This window comes from Bubalus kerabau, chromosome 9 (genome assembly GCF_029407905.1).
Source record: "Bubalus kerabau isolate K-KA32 ecotype Philippines breed swamp buffalo chromosome 9, PCC_UOA_SB_1v2, whole genome shotgun sequence".
Lineage (NCBI taxonomy): Eukaryota > Metazoa > Chordata > Mammalia > Artiodactyla > Bovidae > Bubalus > Bubalus kerabau.
Genome location: NC_073632.1, coordinates 95,352,312 through 95,371,618, shown reverse-complemented (window position 1 = coordinate 95,371,618; position 19,307 = coordinate 95,352,312). Strand labels below are relative to the sequence as shown.

The window sequence follows — 19,307 nt, the reverse complement described above, 5'->3', positions numbered from 1 at the left end:
TAAAGAATTTGCTTGCAATGCAAGAGACCTGAGTTCGATCCCCGGGTCATGAAGATCTCCTGGACAAGAAAATGGCAACCCATTCCAGTACTCCCTTGCCTGAAGATTTCCATGAACAGACGAGCTGGCAGCTTACAGTCCATGGGATCCCAAAGAGTCGGACATGATTGTGTATCTAACCTTCTTTCACTTTCACTTCCATCCATGCATCTATTCTTCCCCAACTCCCCTCCCATCCCCACCCAGGCTGCCACATAACATTGAGCAGAGTTCTATGTGCTATACAGTAGGTCCTTGCTGGTTATCCATTTTAAATGAATCAGTGTGTGCATGTTGATCCCAGACTCCCTAACTATCCCTTCCCCCCAACCTTTCCCCCTGGCAACCATAAATTCATTCTCTAAGTCTGTGAGTCTCTTTCTGGTTTGTAAGTAAGAGCACTTGTTTTTGTTTGTTTGTTTTTGTGTGTGTGTGTGTGTGTGTATTGTATTTCTTTGACTCCTTTCTATTTATTTATTTATTTTTTAAATTTTATTTTATTTTTAAACTTTACATAATTGTATTAGTAAGAGCACTTGTATCACGACGTTTTTGATTCTGAGTATGAAGGATGTCAGAAGGTGTTTCTGCTTCTCTGTCTGACTTATGTCATTCAATATGACAATCTCCAGGTCCATCCATGTTGCTACATACGGCATTATTTCATTCTTTTTGATGGCTGAGTAATATTGCCCTGTGTATATGTCCCACATCTTCTTTATCCATTCATCTGTGGGTGGACGTATAGGTGGCTTCCAGGTCCCAGCTACTGTGAGCAGCACTGCCGTGAACACAGGGTGCACATGTCCTCTCAGACCATGTGTCCTCAGAATCGCCAGGTACATCGAATCCCACAAGATGGACAAAGGGTGAAACGTCATGACCTCTCTTGTGGGTTAGAAAACAAAAATCTTAAATACTTCACATTTTCTGGAGTACTGAGATTTTTATTTAAATAGCACTAGCATAATAAATAGGCTTCCCCAGTGGCTCAGACGGTAAAGAATCCGCCTGTCAATGCAGGAGACACAAAAGACGTGGCTTCAACCCCTGAGTTGGAGAGGTCCCCTGAGAAGGAAACAGCAACCCATTTCAGTATACTTGCCTGGAGAATCCCATGGACAGAGGAGCCTGGCGGTCTACACATCACCGGGTCACAAAGAGCTGGACACGACTGAGCGACTAACACAGCGACTAAGCATGATAAATTATTAAGGGAAACAGTTATAAATAAAACTTTGTTCTATTGAAAATAGGCTGAGGTGATTTCTCCAGACACAGAAAGAATCCCTGAGTCCTGTAACAGCAGACGGTATTTTTCTTGCAATATCATTTGCAAGAATGAGGTCACGAGGCAGAGTCTAATTATCCACAGACTAGAATACGATGACAAATGTCCTGTTTGTGGAGATTTCTTCAAGGACTTGAGCATTTCAGTGTAGAAATTCCATCACTTAGCACCAGGAGGAAGTGGTGATAAATTGCTTCTGGTTTTTTGTTTTTGTTTTTGTTTTTGTTTTAGACGCTGAGTGGGATTTCCCCAAATGTGATAAAGCCCATGAGATGATGCATCTACTGTGTCACCGTAACCAGAAAACAGACTCAGGACTCATGGGGTCTGATCTCCTGGATCTAAACTGAAGAGCAAGAGAAAGGCAGACAGAGCACCTGTCGCGCTTCCTGGGAGCACCGTCTCCTGCAGAAAAGAAAGAGGCTTTGGTCCAGGAGGCTGAGGAACTCCTGTCACTTTCCTGGGGCTACCCTTCCCCAACCCCCCCTCCAGTCCCGCCCTCAGTGAGGGGCCCCTATGTCCTCCACCCCCACCCCCACCCCAGGTCCAGCAGCTTCTTGTCACCTCCTGGCTTCCTTCTTGCATCACAGAGTCACCCCCTGCTTAGGCTCAGGATTGGAGCCAGTGAGGAATCAATCTGCTCCCTTTACTCAGGTCCAGATCCTCCCCGAAGGGGGACTAAAGGACCAGGGAGCAGGTCCCTGGAGAAGGGGCCTTGTTTCCTGACAGCCTTGGGGGGTTGCAGGCAAACCTCCTTCCTTTGCACCCCTCTAGCCTCTGAGCCAGCAGCACACTCAGCTCTCAGGACCAGGGTCCCTGTCCCCCATCTCTTCCTGGTACCCCCAGCTGGGCACCTCCACCCCAGCTCAGGCCCACCATCCCCAGGCACCTCTGCTCAAGGCAGGGCTGCTCAGTGATGGAGGCTCTGGGTCCCCAGGAGGCTGGTGACCTGCAGGCCACAGGCTGAGTCAGAACTGCTGCTGTTCCAGGAGCACAGGCCTGGCCTCAGCCCTTCCCACAGTCTCTCCTGTGGGGCTCCTGCCTTGCCTGCTTGACCCAGGCCACTTCCTGTGAGAAGAAGCCTTTGGAGTTGGGTCTGCAAAGGCCTTCCCACCCCTTCCTCCTGGGATGAGAGCCCAGCTCCTCTCATCTTGGCCCCTGGGTGGGTCCCCTCCCCACTGACACATCATGCGAAGCTCCCATGCTGCTCTCAGCCCCCGTGAGTCCTGCCCTCGCCCTGAGTGCCTGCTGTTCTCACACCACCTACTGGGGGCCCTGCCAGCCAGCAATCTGTGCTCAGTCAGGGGACTTGGCTGAACCCTTTAAGCATCAATAGGCCCTCAGCCTTCCCGTGCCCCAGCCACCCCTCACTTCCCACTGTCATCTGACAGTGAGGACCTTTCAGAACTGAGGCATGATCTTGTCTGAATTCTGCTCTCAGGTGATACGGGGTCTTCTTCACCGGCTCATTTCCAGGGTGAGGAGGTTCAGTGAGGGGCAGGGGTTGGCTAGGTTTCACCTTCCCTGGCCTCACACCAGGCCCTGTGCCCCTGCCTTCCCTCTGAATTCTGCCCTCAGTACCTCTTCTTGCAACAGATACAGGCTATTATGATGATCGTTATGACCACACCAGCGAGAACCCCAGTGGCGATCCAGGAGATGTAACTGCTGTCTGGGGCTGTGGGCTGCATTGTAGGGGGTCCCGTGGTCGGTGATGCTGCAAGGAGAGTAAGAGTGAAGCCCTTGTCCAGACCCCAAGCTCGGCAGATGCCTGCTCGCCCCCCTGACCCAGGTACCCCTACTGTGCAGACAGTTTACACACATCACATGGAGGCCCCTGAGATAGATCCTCAGGCGAGACGGGGGGAAGGGAGGAGCCCAGTCCTCACGGGGCTCTGACAGCTAATGGGGGAGCAAGGTTTCCAACACAGCCACTCAGTCCTGCTGGGACATCAGAGACAGTGACCTGAGGATGGAGTCCTCAGGAGCTGACAGCAGAGGTGGTATTGACAGTTTTCCAGAAGTAGGATTGGTGACATCTAAAAGAAGATTCTGGAAAGAGGGAATAGTAAGAAGGAGATTGGGATCACAGAGATGTTCTCATGTTTAGGATCCGTGGGAATCCATGTTCACTCGCCCAAAGGCCTGTGCTGTGAGGAGAGACGTCAGGAGCTGGAAGAGGAAGGAGGATGACAGAGCATCCCGGGGCCATTGTTCTCCCAGGACAGCTCACCTCTGACAGATCATTTTCACACACACAGAGGGGCAGGTCCATGTCACCATGAGAGAACTACCACTTTCTCCTACTCTTCTCACTTACCTGTGGTCTTCAACATTTTCTCTGAGCACTGCAATAAATCCTGATACCAGCGCAGACAGTCTTCCATGGAGACATTCTTGAAGAACTCCATCACAGCTCTGTCATTCTCCCACTTCTCTTTCCTTTTTCCTGTACAAGGCAACAGCATTTTTTCATTTTTCTTTTCCTAAGACAAAGTATTTTATCTTATAGACAAATAATTCCAAAGACTACTGATAAATATTAAAAAAAAAAAAAAAAAAGAAGAAGAAGAAAGAAAGTTAAGGGTTTCCCTGGTGGCTCAGCAGGTAATGAATCCACCTGCAATGCAGGAGACCCCAGTTCAATTCCTGAGTCAGAAAGATCCCCTGGAAAAGGGAGAGGCTACCCACTCTAGTATTCTTGAGCTTCCCTGGTGCCTTAGATGGTAAAGAATCCACCTACAATGTGGAAGACCTGGGTTCGATCCCTGGGTTGGGAAGATCCCCTAGAGAAGGGAAAGGCTACCCATTTCAATATTCAACCCTGGAGAATTCCACAGACTGTATAGTCCACGGGGTCGCAAGGACTCGGACACGACTGAGCAACTAAGCCTGGCACATTCAAGGGTGAATCAATTACATTACTTTGATGAAGTAAAAACTAAAAAGCACTTGGCACTAAGCTAGTCCAAGTATTTGTGTTGAAACAATTTAAAAAACTATTTATTTTATAACACTGTTTAAAAATTTCTTGGTCAAAATATTTATACAAACATTTTCAGTTCAACCTAAAGAAAGTGATATCTAGAAAATATTCCACATCATTAAGTCTGTCTTAGAAACTTCAGATGCTATGGCATTCCTAAGGCACAGTGTTCTGGAAGACAATGTGCTTCTGCGGTGCTGGGTGATGTATGTGACTGGCCGGCTCCAAGTGGGCCTCAGCAGGCATCTTCCCCCTGACGCTGGGGGACTGTGAGAGGACAGTCAGACACAGGCCCCCAGGGCTGCATGGAACCCTGTGAGACACTGGGCCAGCTGCTGGAACTGGGCTTCTCCTCTGAATCTAAGGCCCAGCACAAGCCATCACAGCAAATGGTTCATCAGGACAGTTGATAGGCTGGGCTATTTGATGACCTTCTTTCATATCTCTAAAGAACTGACATCCGTGTAGGGTATTTGACCCAGAGCCACGGGCTCCTACACTATCACTCTGAAGGCCCACACATCACTAGCACTGGAGAACTAAAATAAAATATTTTTTAAATATCTATCATTTTTTGGCTTTATTGGGTCTTCGTTGTGGCAATTGGGATCTTTTTGCAGTATGAAGACTCTTAGTTGCAACATGCTGACTTCTTAGTTGTAGCATGCGGGATCCAGTTCCCCAACCAAGGATCGAACCAGGCCCATTCATTGGGAGTGTGGAGTCTTAGCGACTGAATCACCAGGGAAGTCTGGAGACCTCATTCTTAACCAGACGTTCATGAGCCATCCATCGATCCCACTTTTTCATTGTCCCCCACACAGTGAGAGTCCATGGGGAACAAGATTCTGGAGAGGGGCTATCTGCACTCTTAACTTGAGGTTGTCATCAATGGCAGAGCTCCTAGTAGCCAGGTCTTTGTGGAGGACTTCTCCTCTGACCAGGTATTCCATTCCACAGGCAATCTGACCTTGTGGACCAGGTCCTGTTGAGAAATTGCCTGAGGATTACTGGCCTCTACTAATTTGTGCTGCAGGCTCCCCTGGTGGATCAGACAGTAAAGAATCTGCCTGCAATTCAGGAGACCCGAGTTTGATCCCTGGGCCAGAAAGATCACCTGGAGAAGGGAATGGCCACCCACTCCATAATTCTTGCCTGAAGAATTCCTCGGACAGAAGAGTTTGGCAGGCTACCGTCCATGGAGTGGCAAGAATCGGACAGGACTGACTGACTAATACACACACAGACACACCATTTGCAATGCTGTGAAAACTATTTATGATTCTCCCAGTTCATGTAAGGCAATATCACCAGGGGTTTTCTCTTTCTTCTATACACACAAGGGAAATAGGAGGAAGATTTCCGTGATGAAGATCTCACAGCTTGCAACGTTCAGTGAGTATTGTCACCTGAATTTCAGAAGCTTAATCTCTGTTTTTACAAATGATTGCTGTTCTTTATTTGGATCTTTTTCATCTACATAAATCCCATGGAAAATACGCCCTAAACTACCTTCTTGGAGTACATCCTCTCCATGGATAGAATTATCCTCTCCTTGGATATTTCAATATCCTTCACCTTAGCTCTGGCCTCCAAAAGAGTGGCACTTCTCAAGACACTCCTCTACCCACCCACAAGGTAGGATAACGGAATGGAAGTACCGTTGTTGGGTGTGTCTCCTCTCAGATACTGAGTCATCTGGGACATGGCTGAGACAACCCTTGGGAACTACTGGACACTGATGCGGTCTTCCAGTTGAGGTGCAAAACAGCTAATATTATTACTACAAGAAACACAACTGCACAGCAAACCCCTGCGCTGATATAAAATACACGGGTAGAAGTAGCTGGAGCTCCATGAACAGGATCATAAATAGTTCTGCTTTTTTGTAGCACATTTTCCTTCCTTTCAAATTTTTGAAGAAGGGAAGTTTTTGAAGAATTTACTGTCAAGTTGAGCTGCATTTAGTCTCATAACCTCATCATCTACTTTGCAGAAAAGGAGAGCTAGAGCCAAATCACTGATATAGTGCGTGGAAATACCCCCACCCCGTTGCTACTTGCACCCCCACCCCCACCAAGCAGAAATGCTGACCTGGGGCAGGTCCACGAAACTGTCTACCTGGAAACCTGCTTATATTCAACTTGGACTCTGCAGGCCAAGTGAAAGGGAGGACATCTGTTTCGCTGGGTACGAATAGGTTAAAGGATAGGCGTAGTGTCCAACAAGATCACTTCTCTAATAAAAAAGTTCTGCATCTAGACCAATGAGCCAGGGCACCTGGTCCCTGATCAGGAAAAGGCTCACACCCGCCTCCGGGGTCTGGGATGGAGCGGCGCCGCCGAGCCCAGGGGTCGGGGGTGGAGCCGCGCAGCGGAGCCCGGGATCGGGGAAGGAACCGAGCTGCGGAGCCCGGGATCGGGGAAGGAACCGCGCCGCGGAGCCCGGGGATCACGGGTGGGGCCGCGCAGCGGAGCCTCGGGGTCGGAGGTGGAGCCTCGCAGCGGAGCCCGGGGTTTGGACAGGAGCCGAACCACGGAGTCTCGGGAATCCGGGAGGAGCCGCGCCGCGGAGCCCCGGGATCGGGGAGGAGCCGCGCCGCGGAGCCCACGGGCCGGGAGTGGAGCCAGCAGCTGAGGCTCGGACAAGAGCAACTAAAGCACGTTTCACCCGGGAGCGCGCCGCCGCCGCTGCCTGGGCACCCGAGTCTGCTCTGCGTTTATAACTTACCGCCGGGAAAGAGGGCTGGTCCTTCAAGAGCCGGGAGATGAAGGGACCAGAAGGGTCTCTGTTGCACAGGTAGGTGCGGGAGGGTGTGCTTTTCGGGGTGGGTCTGGGTCCCTTCTCCCCGGGAAGGCCGACTGGTCCCAAACGGCCCGGCTCCAGGGCTCCCACTTCCCAGGGGCGGGCTGGACCCTTGGGGGTTTCAACCGCATTTCCTGCCGCGTCCCGGCCCCCTCTTCTCCCAGCGTCACCTCCCAAACTCCCGGCATTACTACTACACCCAAGGCACCCCTGTTCTGGACCAGAGAGCCGGCAAGAAGCCGGGAGGAGCCTCCGAGGAGCAAAGGGGCCGAGGGAAGGGAAAGAGGAGGGGGCGGCGGCGACACGCTGCCAGAAGTTTCGCGAAGCCCCACGAACACCTCCCCCATCCCCTTTCCCCCATCCAACCTCCTCGCGTTCCCCAACAGGTTCATCCCGGAACTCACCGCTGGACGTCCCGCTGAACAACACAATCAGAAGCAAAACGAGGAAGCCAAGACTGCTCTTGGAGCCACCCATCTCTCCTTTTGCCACCTGGATCCCAATTTTGCAGGAGTGCGAGGCTGCCAAGTCAGAACCCGCGATCCTCTCCCGCTAGCAGGCAGCTGCTTCCTGGACCTCCGCCTCTGCGCTGACTACCTGGGAGACTCCTCCGCCAACAGGCCCCGCCCAGGTTACCACTAGGAGGCTCCTCCACCGGGTCTGGGAGGGGAGGTCCTGCCAGCTCCCTCACTCACTTGCCTGTCTTCCTGTAAAGCAGCCTACCCGCCTTTTACACTGGGCGCCCACGTGCGCTGGTTACAGGAGACTGCAACGCTCTTGTTCCTTCAATTCAGTTCAGTTCAGTCGCTCACTCGTGTCCGACTCTATGCGACCCCATGGACTGCAGCAGGCCAGGCCTCCCTGTCCATCACCAACTCCTGCAGGTTACTCAAACTCATGTCCACTGAGTCGGTGATGCCATGCAACCATCTCATCCTCTGTTGTCCCATCTCCTCCCGCCTTCAATCTTTCCCAGCATCAGGGTCTTTTCCAGTGAGTCAGTTCTTTGCATCTGGTGGCCAAAGGATTGGAGTTTCAGCTTCAACATCAGTCCTTCCAACGAATATTCAGTACTGATTTCCTCTAGGATGGACTGGTTGGATCTTCTTGCAGTCCAAGAGTCTTCTCCAACACCACAGTTCAAAAGCATCAATTCTTCCACGCTCAGCTTTCTTTACAGTTCAACTCTCACATCCATACATGACTATTGGAAAAAACATAGCTTTGACTAGACGGACCTTTGTTGGCAAAGTAATCTCTCTGCTTTTTAATATGCTGTCTAGGTAGATTGTAACTTTTCTTCCAAGGAGCAAGCGTTTTTTAATTACATGGCTGCAGTCACCATATGCAGTGATTTTGGAGCCCAAGAATATAAAGTCTCTAACTGTTTCCTTGTTTCCCCATCCATTTGCCATGAAGTGATGGGCCAGATGCCATGATCTTCGTTTTCTGAATGTTGAGCTTTAAGCCAACTTTTTCAGTCTCCTCTTTCACTTTCATCAAGAGGCTCTTTAGTTCTTCTTCACTTTCTGCCATAAGGGTGGTGTCATCTGCATATCTGAGGTTATTGATATTTCTCCCAGCAATCTTGATTCCAATTTGTGCTTCCTCCAGCCCAGCGTTTCTCATGATGTACTCTGCATAGAAGTTAAATAAGCAGGGTGATAATATATAGCCTTGATGTACTCTTTTCCCAATTTGGAACCACTCTGTTGTTCTATGTCCAGTTCTAACTGTTGCTTCCTGGCCTCCATACAGATTTCTCAAGAGGCAGGTCAGGTGGTCTGGTATTCCCACTTCTTGAAGGATTTTCCACAGTTTGTTGTGATCCATACAGTCAAAGGCTTTGGCGTAGTCAATAAAGCAGAAGTAGATGTTTTTCTGGAACTCTCTTGTTTTTTCGATAATCTTTCTTCCTTACCTTGTTCCTTATCAGATCGGGGCACTCAGGCCAGTCCTTGGAGTTGGGAGGAGACAAGGGACAAAAGAAAATACCAGTTCAGGCCACTGGGTTGGGTCAGTCAGTGGACAAGCTTGTCCCTAAGTATCTGAATAGTCACGGCATCGGTCGTAGTGAAGAAATCCCACCAGAGTCACCATCTGTTACAGAAAGGGGGACTCCTTGAGGGTGTGAGAGTGCGCTTTTGTCTAACACTGGGAAATGAATTGTTCCATGCTGTCAAAGCAAGAGGCTTTTTTTGGGAAGGGGCTACAGGGTGGAGAGCAGCAGGGTAAGGGAACCCAGGAGAACTGCTCTGCCACATGGCTTGTAGTCTCAGGTTCTTTGGTGATGGAGTTAGTTTCTGGGTCATCTCTGGCCAATCATTCTGACTCAGGATCGTCCCTGGTGACAGAAATGTGTTCTGGTGAGCTTTATTGATATTTCTGAGAGTTTATTTATATAGGGCTTACTTTCCCTTTACCCAATTAAATCCAGCTCAGTTACAAATTCATTTCCATGTAAGACAGAAGCAGAAATCTCCTTGTTTTACTGCTTCGGTTTTAAAAATGCTATTTTTCCTCCTCACTCTGGGGGACCACAGATGGATCAGATGGTTCCTGAGAACCCAGGTGAAAATCTTACATTTTGGAAGGGAGAAATGGAAGTACCCTTTTTTGTTTGTTTTGTTTTTAAAGTCTTCCAAAAGGATTGTGAACAGTGACTGCAGCCATGAAATTAAAAGATGCTTGTTCCTTGGAAGAAAAGCTATGACAAACCTAGACAGCATACTAAAAAGCAGAGATATCACTTTGCCAACAAAGGTCCCTATAGTCAAAGCTATGGTTTTTTCAGTAGTCATGTATGGATGTGAGAGTTGGACCATAAAGAAGGCTGAACGCTGAAGAATTGATGCTTTTGAGCTGTGGTGTTGGAGAAGACTCTTGAGAGTCCCTTGGACAGCAAGGAAATCAAACCAGTCAATCCTAAAAGAAATCAGTCCTGAATAGTCATTGGAAGGACTGATGCTGAATTTGAAGCTCCAATACTTTGGCCACCTGATGTGAAGAGCCGAATCACTGGAAAAGACCTGGGAAAGATGCTGGGAAAGATTGAAGGCAGGAGGAGAAGGGGATGACAGGGGACGAGATGGTTGGATGGGATCACTGACTAAATCGATATGAGTGTGAGCAAGCTCCAGTAAATGGTGAAGGACAAGGAAGCCTGGTTCTTGCAGTCCATGGGGTCGCAAAGAGTCAGACATGACTGAGTGACTGAACAACAAGTAACCCATGCCCACAATTGTAGCAGAGATTTGCAGGAGCAATTGGACAGACGAAAGTACATAAAACAAAAATGCTTTTAAATTCACTGACTGAGAGAACCTACCAATGACAGAAAATTAACAAACAAGAAACAAAGAGAGGGTCTTACTGGGAAGTGGCCTCTGGGGCACTTTGTCCAGCCCAGTCCAGCTCTTCTCTCAACTGGCCCTTCTGCAAGGGGGCCAGTGGGAACCTCAAGCCTGAAGTGGGGACACAAAACAAACAAGTGGTGGTGAAAAAGGTGACCCAACAGGGAGTCTCTTGGATGTAAAAGGACAGGAGTGCAGGTATGAGGACCAAGGGATAGCAAAAGGGAGGAGGGACAGAAAAGACTGAAAAACGGAAAGGGAGCCATTGCCTTTTCAACCCCTGCACCTGCGGGTGTCTATTTATTCAGGCACCAACCTGCAGGCTTCCAGAAAGGGCCAGTGAGGGAGGGAGCACCCTGTCCACTGCCCACTGGGGTGATCAAGCCCAGAAACCAGCCCCTTGTACATCGGCTGTGGGCCTGCAGCCCAGAGGTGGGATTCTCACCCACGCATAAACCAGCATATAGAAATCTGCCACTTCACTGAGTTCCCAACGGGACTTCTCTTGGCGGCAGGAAAATAGAAGTGAGAATATTGGTATGATCAGACGTCCAGCCACTACCTAATAAGAGGTTTGAAGCTCTATCATTCTCACAAATCTCCTATGAGGCAGCACCTGCTGGACCAAGACCTGCAGGGTATGAGGTGAGTCTCTCCCACGACCTTGTCACCCATCAAAGTGAACCATTGACAGCTACAGGGAGCTTTGTCTCCTAAGTTGAGAGGAGTGAGGCTGTCCTTGTCAAGGTCCACTCTGTCAGAAGGATAAGACAGAGAGAGGAGAGGGCAGAGGGAGGAGAAGTGGAGAGATAATAGATGAGGGAAAGGGACAAAGTGTGAGGGGGAGTGCAATGCCTGAATGAAGGCCCTGAGGCCCCCAGAGGCCAGGAAGACAGACCAACCAAACTGGTGACTCTGAGCCGAGGTTCAGGCGGCCACTTGTCACCACAGCGAAGTTGCACCCCCAGGTCACAGAGATGCCCAGATGCTCTGGCAGAAAGGGGACAGTAGCCCTTCATGGTTGCCACAGAGTATGTTAGCGACCAGGCTTCTTGGCCTCCTTCATCAATCAGTTCATTCAGTTCAGTTCATTCAGTCGCTCAGTCGTGTCCGACTCTTTGTGACCCCATGGACTGCCACACGCCAGGCCTCCCTGTCCATCACCAACTCCCAGTGTTTACTCAAACTAATGCCCATTGAGTCAGTGATGCCGCAGGGGCAGGGGCTCTGGGTTCGGCAGACTTGGGTATGCTTGGTGCTGCAGACATGGGTATTGCATAAGTCCTCTTGGTGGAGGTCGCCATTAACCCCACCAAAGAGCTGCCAGAACGTACACAGGACTGGGGAAATAGACTCTTGGAGGACATGAACAGAACCCTAATCGATAGAAGTGGATAAGAGGCCAGATAAGAAATTTAGGCGAGGCTTCACTGGGACATGTGCTGCAGTGTGAGGGCGCCAGCACAAGCAACAGGTTTCCTTGCTCATTCCCTTGGGGGGAGGGCGGTGGGGGAGGCAGGCTGCTCCCTTATATGGGGTGAGGGTAGGGGCAGGTCAAGGCTTAGGACCTGAGGGATGGCTTAGGTGGTCTGCCCACTGTCATGGCAGTGCCCTGTGCAGAGATCATACCCCACACCCTGCTTTTCCAGTTGGGTTTTTTATCTTTTCATTCATAATTAAGCCCAACTTGGCATGCATGCAGTTATTTTCAGTCCCTTATAATTTCTTTGTATTTTGTTGCTGGAGGAGATCACTGTCCAGGTGCAAGCACTAGAGCGAAGGTCTACAGATCCTAGGTTTCAAGTCCCGGCAGATCTCACTTGTGCTGCTGGACATGTTTCTCATCCACGCTTTCCTCTCAGGCTCCATGGAGTCCATCGGGCTTTCCAATGGAGCTGGTGGATTGCACACTTTCCTGCCCTTTCATACCGTGTCTGCCCTGGCAGATTCACTTCTCTGAGCCTTGGATCCCCTCCTCTACCACCTGCCTTGGAAGTTCTGGACTTTCTCTTTCCTGCCAGGTGGGCCAGGCCTTTCTCCAGGCTTCCAAGACCCATCCTAGTGGGAGATCAGCACCATCTCCCTGGCCTTGCTAAGTCCTGTGACCCCTAATTGTGAGCTCTCCCTTCTCCAGCTTTGGGTTCTATGCTCATCCTGCCCCACTGTGATCCTGCTTCCTCAGGAGCAGCCCCCAAAGGCTCCCCATCTCTCCTCAGGACACTCGGAGACATTCTCACAGCCCTCTGTGTTTAGGCCTCTCCTTCTGAGCTGGCCTGGCCCACCTCTGGTAAAAATTGTGTCAGTTCATGCTAGGTGTGGAGCTTTTGAATAGAGTGGAGATAGGCATATCCAGGGCCGTGTGGTTTTTTTGCCTGATCAAGGCTTCCTCCTCTTCCTCAACCAGTACCTGGGGTGTGTTTGGGGTGGTGGGGCAGGCAGGGCCGTCCTGCTCTGTCAGCCCAGCCCTGCAGCCTTACTTCTGCTCTCACATAACTGGGGGAGGAGCCTATGGGTCTTTTTCTCCCAACCTCACCCTCACTGTGTTTTGCCTTCACACATGCTCACTATCTTTCCTATAATTTCACCATCAATCCTCAGCCCAGACCTGGACAGCCAAGGTGTGAGGTTCAAGGCCAGGTGGACGGAGAGGTTTTTCTCTCCTATGACTGTGGTCTTGCTAACATCACATTCACGAGTCCCCTGGGAGAATTCTGGAGCTGAGGGTCTATCATTTTCTGAAAATTAGAGGGGAGCCTGGTTGATATCATATTCAAAAGCAGAGACATTACTTTGCCAACAAAGGTGCATCTAGTCAAGGCTATGGTTTTTCCTGTGGTCATGTATGGATATGAGAGTTGGACTGTGAAGAAGGCTGAGCACCGAAGAATTGATGCTTTTGAACTGTGGTGTTGGAGAAGACTCTTGAGAGTCCCTTGGACTGCAAGGAGATCCAACCAGTCCAATCTGAAGGAGATCAGCCCTGGGCTTTCTTTGGAAGGAATGATGCTAAAGCTGAAACTCCAGTACTTTGGCCACCTCATGTGAAGAGCTGACTCATTGGAAAAGACTCTGATGCTGGGAGGGATTGGGGGCAGAAGGAGAAGGGGACGACAGAGGATGAGATGGCTGGATGACATCACTGACTTGATGGACTTGAGTCTGAGTGAAGTCCGGGAGTTGGTGATGGACAGGGAGGCCTGGCGTGCTGTGATTCGTGGGGTCGCAAAGAGTCGGACATGACTGAGGGACTGAACTGAACTGAACTGGTTGATATATGCCCTAAAAATGTATTGGAGATGATCATTCTGAACAGGACTAACACTAACAACAACAAGCAAAAGGGACGGTAATGAAAGGCTGTCTTGATTCCTGATGTCTATTTTTATCTTATGTTCTTTGTTCATTTCCATCCATGGACCAGAGCTCTTCAATTTGTACTATTTATGCAGTTGGGGAGGCTCCCTTTAGTGATAATTTATCTCTTACTGACATAAAAGGTAAATATAAAATATGTTTATAATATTCATATTATAAATATATATTTATATATAAATATATATGTATATATATTAAAATGGTGGATCGGGGGCCTTCCCTGGTGGTCCAGTGGTAAAGATTCCATGCTTAAAATGCTAGGGGTAGGGGTTTGATCCCTGGTTAAGGAACAAGATCCTACATGCCTCATGGCATGGCCAAAAAATAAAAATGATGCATCTTAATTTCTATCCTGGGAAACTAAATTTTAAACCTTAAACTTTAAATATTAAAACTAAAAAATTAATACAGTCCATTAAAGAAAATGCAGCAGTATTCATTAAATTAGAAGTTCAAGCTGACATGAGGAAACAGAGTACAGATTCAAAGGCAGAAAAGACCATTAGTTCCTCAACTACATGATGAAGTGTTTGAGGCAAATATTGTATTGTGTTCAAGTTTGAAATGCATCAAAAAATAAGATACATTGATCTTATAAAGATACAAACCCTCCAGCACCGTGATCTTGGACTGCCTACCTACAGAACTGTAGAAAAACCTGTGTTTGTTGTGTAAGCTATCCAGTCTGTGGTCCTTTGTATGGCAGGACCAGCTGACTAGTATAGGCTCCTGTGCTGTGCTGTGCTGTGCCTAGTTGCTCAGTCCTGTCTGACTCTTTGTGACTCCACGTACTATAGCCCTCCAGGCTCCTCTGCCCACAGGGATTCTCCAGGCAGGAATACTGGAGTGAGTTGCCAGGCCCTCCTCCAAAGGATATTCCCAACCCAAGGATTGAACCTGGGTCTCTCGCATTGCAGGTGGGTTCTTTTACCATCTGATCCACCAGGGAAGCCCAAGAATACTGGAGTGGGTAGTCTATCCCTTCTCCCAGGGATCTTCCCAACCCAGGAATCAAACCAGGGTCTCCTGTCTTGCAGGTGGATTCTTTACCAGCTGAGCTACTTAGGAGCCAAATATAGGCTCCTACCCTCCTACAGAGACTGGGAGATGCCAGCACTATCTCCTTTAATACTTCAGATTCAAAGAGATGGCTCCCAAGGCCCACACTCTAGAGCCTGCAGGCTGTAACTGCTGAACCCAATACCATGACTACTGAACCCCACATGCCTAAGGCCAGTGCTCCACAACAAGAGGAGCCACCTCAGTGAGAAGCCCAAGCACTGCAACTAGAGAGGAGCCCCTGCTAGCTGCAGCTGGAGGAAGCCTGCAAGCAGAAACATAGACCCAGGGCAACCAAAAAAAAAAAAAAAAAAAAAAATCTGTAAACAGATGCCACTCCAGTATTATTCCCTGGGAAATCCCTTGGACATAGGAGCCTGGCTGGCTACAGTCCATGAAGTCTCAAAGAGTTGGACAGGACTTAGGGACTAAACAGCAGCAACAGCAGCAAAGGAAGTTATACCTTATTAGGTAATACACACTAGAAAATCTCATGTCACATAGACTGGCAAATTAGTATCCTTCACTGATTCCTTTTCCACTAGGTGTATAGCTTGTCTTAGTTTCTCATTCTTCCTTTCACCTGGGTGGGTTTGGTCATAGAGTATGCTAGCACATTTAAGTAATAAATGGCCTTAATAAGTCACCTTAAGAGAAAGAAAAAAAAGAGATGGCTCCCAGGGCTTTGAGAAAACAGTCCTGAGTTGTAAAACTGGTAAGGGAAAAAGTGACAAGATTTTGAAGCAAAATGTTCTAAGAAAAGGGAAGTTAGAGGCTTAGAGCCTGGAATGAACTCAAGCTTCATCTCAAGTTTCAGTTCAGTTTAGTTGCTGAGTCATGTCCGACTATTTGAGACCCCATGAATCGCAGCACACCAGGCCTCCCTGTCCATCACCAACTCCCGGACTTCACTCAGACTCACGTCCATCGAGTCAGTGATGTTATCCAGCCATCTCATCCTCTGTCGTCCCCTTCTCCTCCTGCCCCCAATCCCTCCCAGAGTCAGAGTCTTTTCCAATGAGTCAACTCTTCACATGAGGTGGCCAAAGTACTGTAATTTCAGCTTTAGCATCATTCCTTCCAAAGAAAGCCCAGGGCTGATCTCCTTCAGATTGAACTGGTTGGATCTCCTTGCAGTCCAAGGGACTCTCAAGAGTCTTCTCCAACACCACAGTTCAAAAGCATCAATTCTTCGGCGCTCAACTTTCTTCACAGTCCAACTCTCATATCCATACATGACCACAGGAAAAACCATAGCCTTGACTAGACAGACCTTTGTTGGCAAAGTAATGTCCCTGCTTTTGAATATGCTATCTAGGTTGGTCATAACTTTCCTTTCAAGGAGTAAGCGTCTTTTAATTTCATGGCTGCAGTCACCCTCTGCAGAGATTTTGGAGCCCCCCAAAATAAAGTCTGACACTGTTTCCACTGTTTCCCCATCTATTTCCCATGAAGTGATGGGATCGGTTGCCGTGATCTTCGTTTTCTGAATGTTGAGCTTTAAGCCAACTTTTTCACTCTCCTCTTTCACTTTCATCAAGAGGCTTTTGAGTTCCTCTTCACTTTCTGCCATAAGAGTGGTGTCATCTGCATATCTGAGGTTATTGATATTTCTCCTGGCAATCTTGATTCCAGCTTGTGTTTCTTCCAGTCCAGCGTTTCTCATGATGTACTCTGCATAGAAGTTAAATAAGCAGAGTGACAATATACAGCCTTGACGTACTCCTTTTCCTATTTGGAACCAATCTGTTGTCCCATGTCCTGTTCTAACTGTTGCTTCCTGACCTGCCTACAGATTTCTCAAGAGGCAGGTCAGGTGGTCTGGTAGTTTAGTCCAGCTAAAAGAAATATTAAGGTTACCCTGGTCACACTTCTCAAAATAAAGCCAGTGGAAACCACACAGCAACTCACATAAGGAAGAAAAAGTCCTCAATAGTCAGGATAAAGGAGGTCAAACCAAAGTCTCCAGAATGTCAATAAGATACAGACTAGCAAGTGATCACAATGATGATAATGATAAAAATAAAAGGTGAGTTTGATTCTGATATTTGCACAGACAAAAAAATGTGGGTTGAAGCTTCACTTCTGTGTTAGAATAGAGGGATATTCCTCTATTATAAAACAGGAATAATAATAGGAATATTGTCATATTCCTCTATTATAAAACAGGAATATCCTATTTTGTGACAATATTTCAGCCCATAATTTGACCATCTATTGATGATCCTGGACTGATAAGATATTCATTAACACTAGAAAGCTAGCAGTAACTGAACATGTAATCATTCAATAAATATTTATTGGGCTCTTGCTGAGAAATGGGAACTTGGCAGGCACGGAGACGGCAGCTGCCCCTGTTGATCATCTCCTCACACAGTGTGGCCAGGATGTCCCTCTCTGTGTCAACCACACTCTTCGTCTGAACCATGGAGCACACTAATTGAGTTCCGTGACTATTTCCTCAGTTCATCCCACAAGGATGGCATGTAGCCAGAACCAGTTTTAGATGTCTGGATGAGAAGTTAATTCACTACATACTGTGAAATTAACTCCATTCAGCAGTTCTTCCAATTAACTAGATTGATGAAATCAGATGGAAGGGGGTTCAGTTATTTTGAGAAATCATTTTCTAGGTGTTGAGTATAGACCATGGGAAAGTATATGACCAGGGAGTCCAAGCCAGAATTCCCTCTTCTCCTCCTGCTTGTCACACCTGAGACAGGCTGGGACCTGGACAAAGGTCTTATCAAGCATAAAAAGGCAAAGACACTATAAAGGGAGAAAAGTGCTGCATATATGCACAGTTGGGACAAATTATGAGCAACAAGATACAAAAAGATCAAACCCCAGCTGCCACCACTGAGGTGTTGGGAGCAAAAGCAAGGTAGTGAGTATAAGCCGACACACAGCACCACTAACGGGGTGGTCAGACAACCTACGCCACCCTTCTTGCCTGACCCACGGGTCCACCCCCAACGTCACCCCACATAAGGGACCAGCTTGTCCCCCTCAGGATCGAGCGAGGGAACTTGTTTCCCTTCCCTCAAACTGTAGCAAGAATTCTGATGAAACAGTGCGGGACCCTATGGTTCTTGCCCCACCATGTGCTCAGCCTGCCTTTTGTCCGTGGAAAAGCTTTAGCCATACACTAAGCTTAATAAGAGAAGTGAGAAAATGCAGAAACTAGGGAAAATAGTCAAAGGAGACCAAGTAAGAATAATGTAGTCCTTAAGCGTAGTCAAGGACTTTGAGGTCCTTCTCAAGGGCTATTGATAATATTCTGAGCTCTATCCTGTGAGCTGTCTCATAGATACATAAATTCCCACCAGTTGGAAGAAATTAGCTACATGATGACCAGACTGTAGCCATGATATAAGCTGCCACAATTCCAAGAATTGTCCTCAAGGAGATGAGAACAAACCAACCATGGAACCAAAGATTAATTGTCCTTGAAACAATCAAGATGACTCTGGTCAGACCACCCATGACCAATTTGGAGATGACTGTCAGAGCTCACTGTGCTGTTTCTGCATGCAACCCCGTCCCTCTGTCTATAAAAGTTCTTGCCCACTGATTGTCAGTTGGGGAGAGTCAGCCTTTGGACAGATGTCCATCCTTCCCCACACCCCGCTCACCTCCATTTGTTGTTTAGTTGCTAAGTGTGTGAGTCTTTGTGACCCCATGGACTGTAGCCTGCCAGACTCCTCTGTCCATGGGATTTTCCAGGCAAGAATACTGGGGTGGGTTGCTATTTCCCTCTGCAAGGAATCTTTCTGAGGCAGGGATTGAACCCACACCTCCTGCATTGATGGGTGGATTCTGGACAGATTCTTTACCACTGAGCCACCATGGAAGTCCCCTACCCCCTTCCCCTCCACCATTGCTGGCATCCAAAATCAGGCAAACTTTCCTTTCCATCAACATGACCTCTTTAATGGCTTTTGAGCAGGAAGCAGCCAGACCCTATTTTCAGAAACACCAATAAAACCTAGCTTGAATTTCTCGTCTGGCCTCTTATCAATTTCTATTGATTAAATAACCGAGAGGAGGTACCCCACGTCCAAGGTAAGGAGCAGCGGCTGTGCTTTGCTGGAGCAGCCATGAAGAGATACCCCACATCCAAGGTAAGAGAAATCCAAGTGAGACCATAGGCACTGAGAGAGGGCATCAGAGGGCAGACCGACGGAAACCACAATCACAGACAACTAGCCAATCTGATCACACGGACCACAGCCTTGTCTAACCCAGTGAAACCAAGCCATGCCATGTGGGGCCACCCAAGATGGGCATTGACGGGTGGATTCTGGGCAGATTCTTTACCCCGAGCCACCATGGAGGTCCCCTACCCTCTTCCCCTCCACCATTGCTGGCATCCAAAATCAGGCAAACTTTCCTTTCC

At 48.3% G+C, this 19,307-nt stretch overlaps 1 pseudogene; it reads right to left on the bottom strand.

Moving 5' to 3' along the window:
• Positions 1 to 4,597: 4,597 nt before the first annotated feature.
• Positions 4,598 to 7,513, bottom strand: LOC129619528 (tyrosine-protein kinase RYK-like; annotated as a pseudogene).
• Positions 7,514 to 19,307: the final 11,794 nt, after the last annotated feature.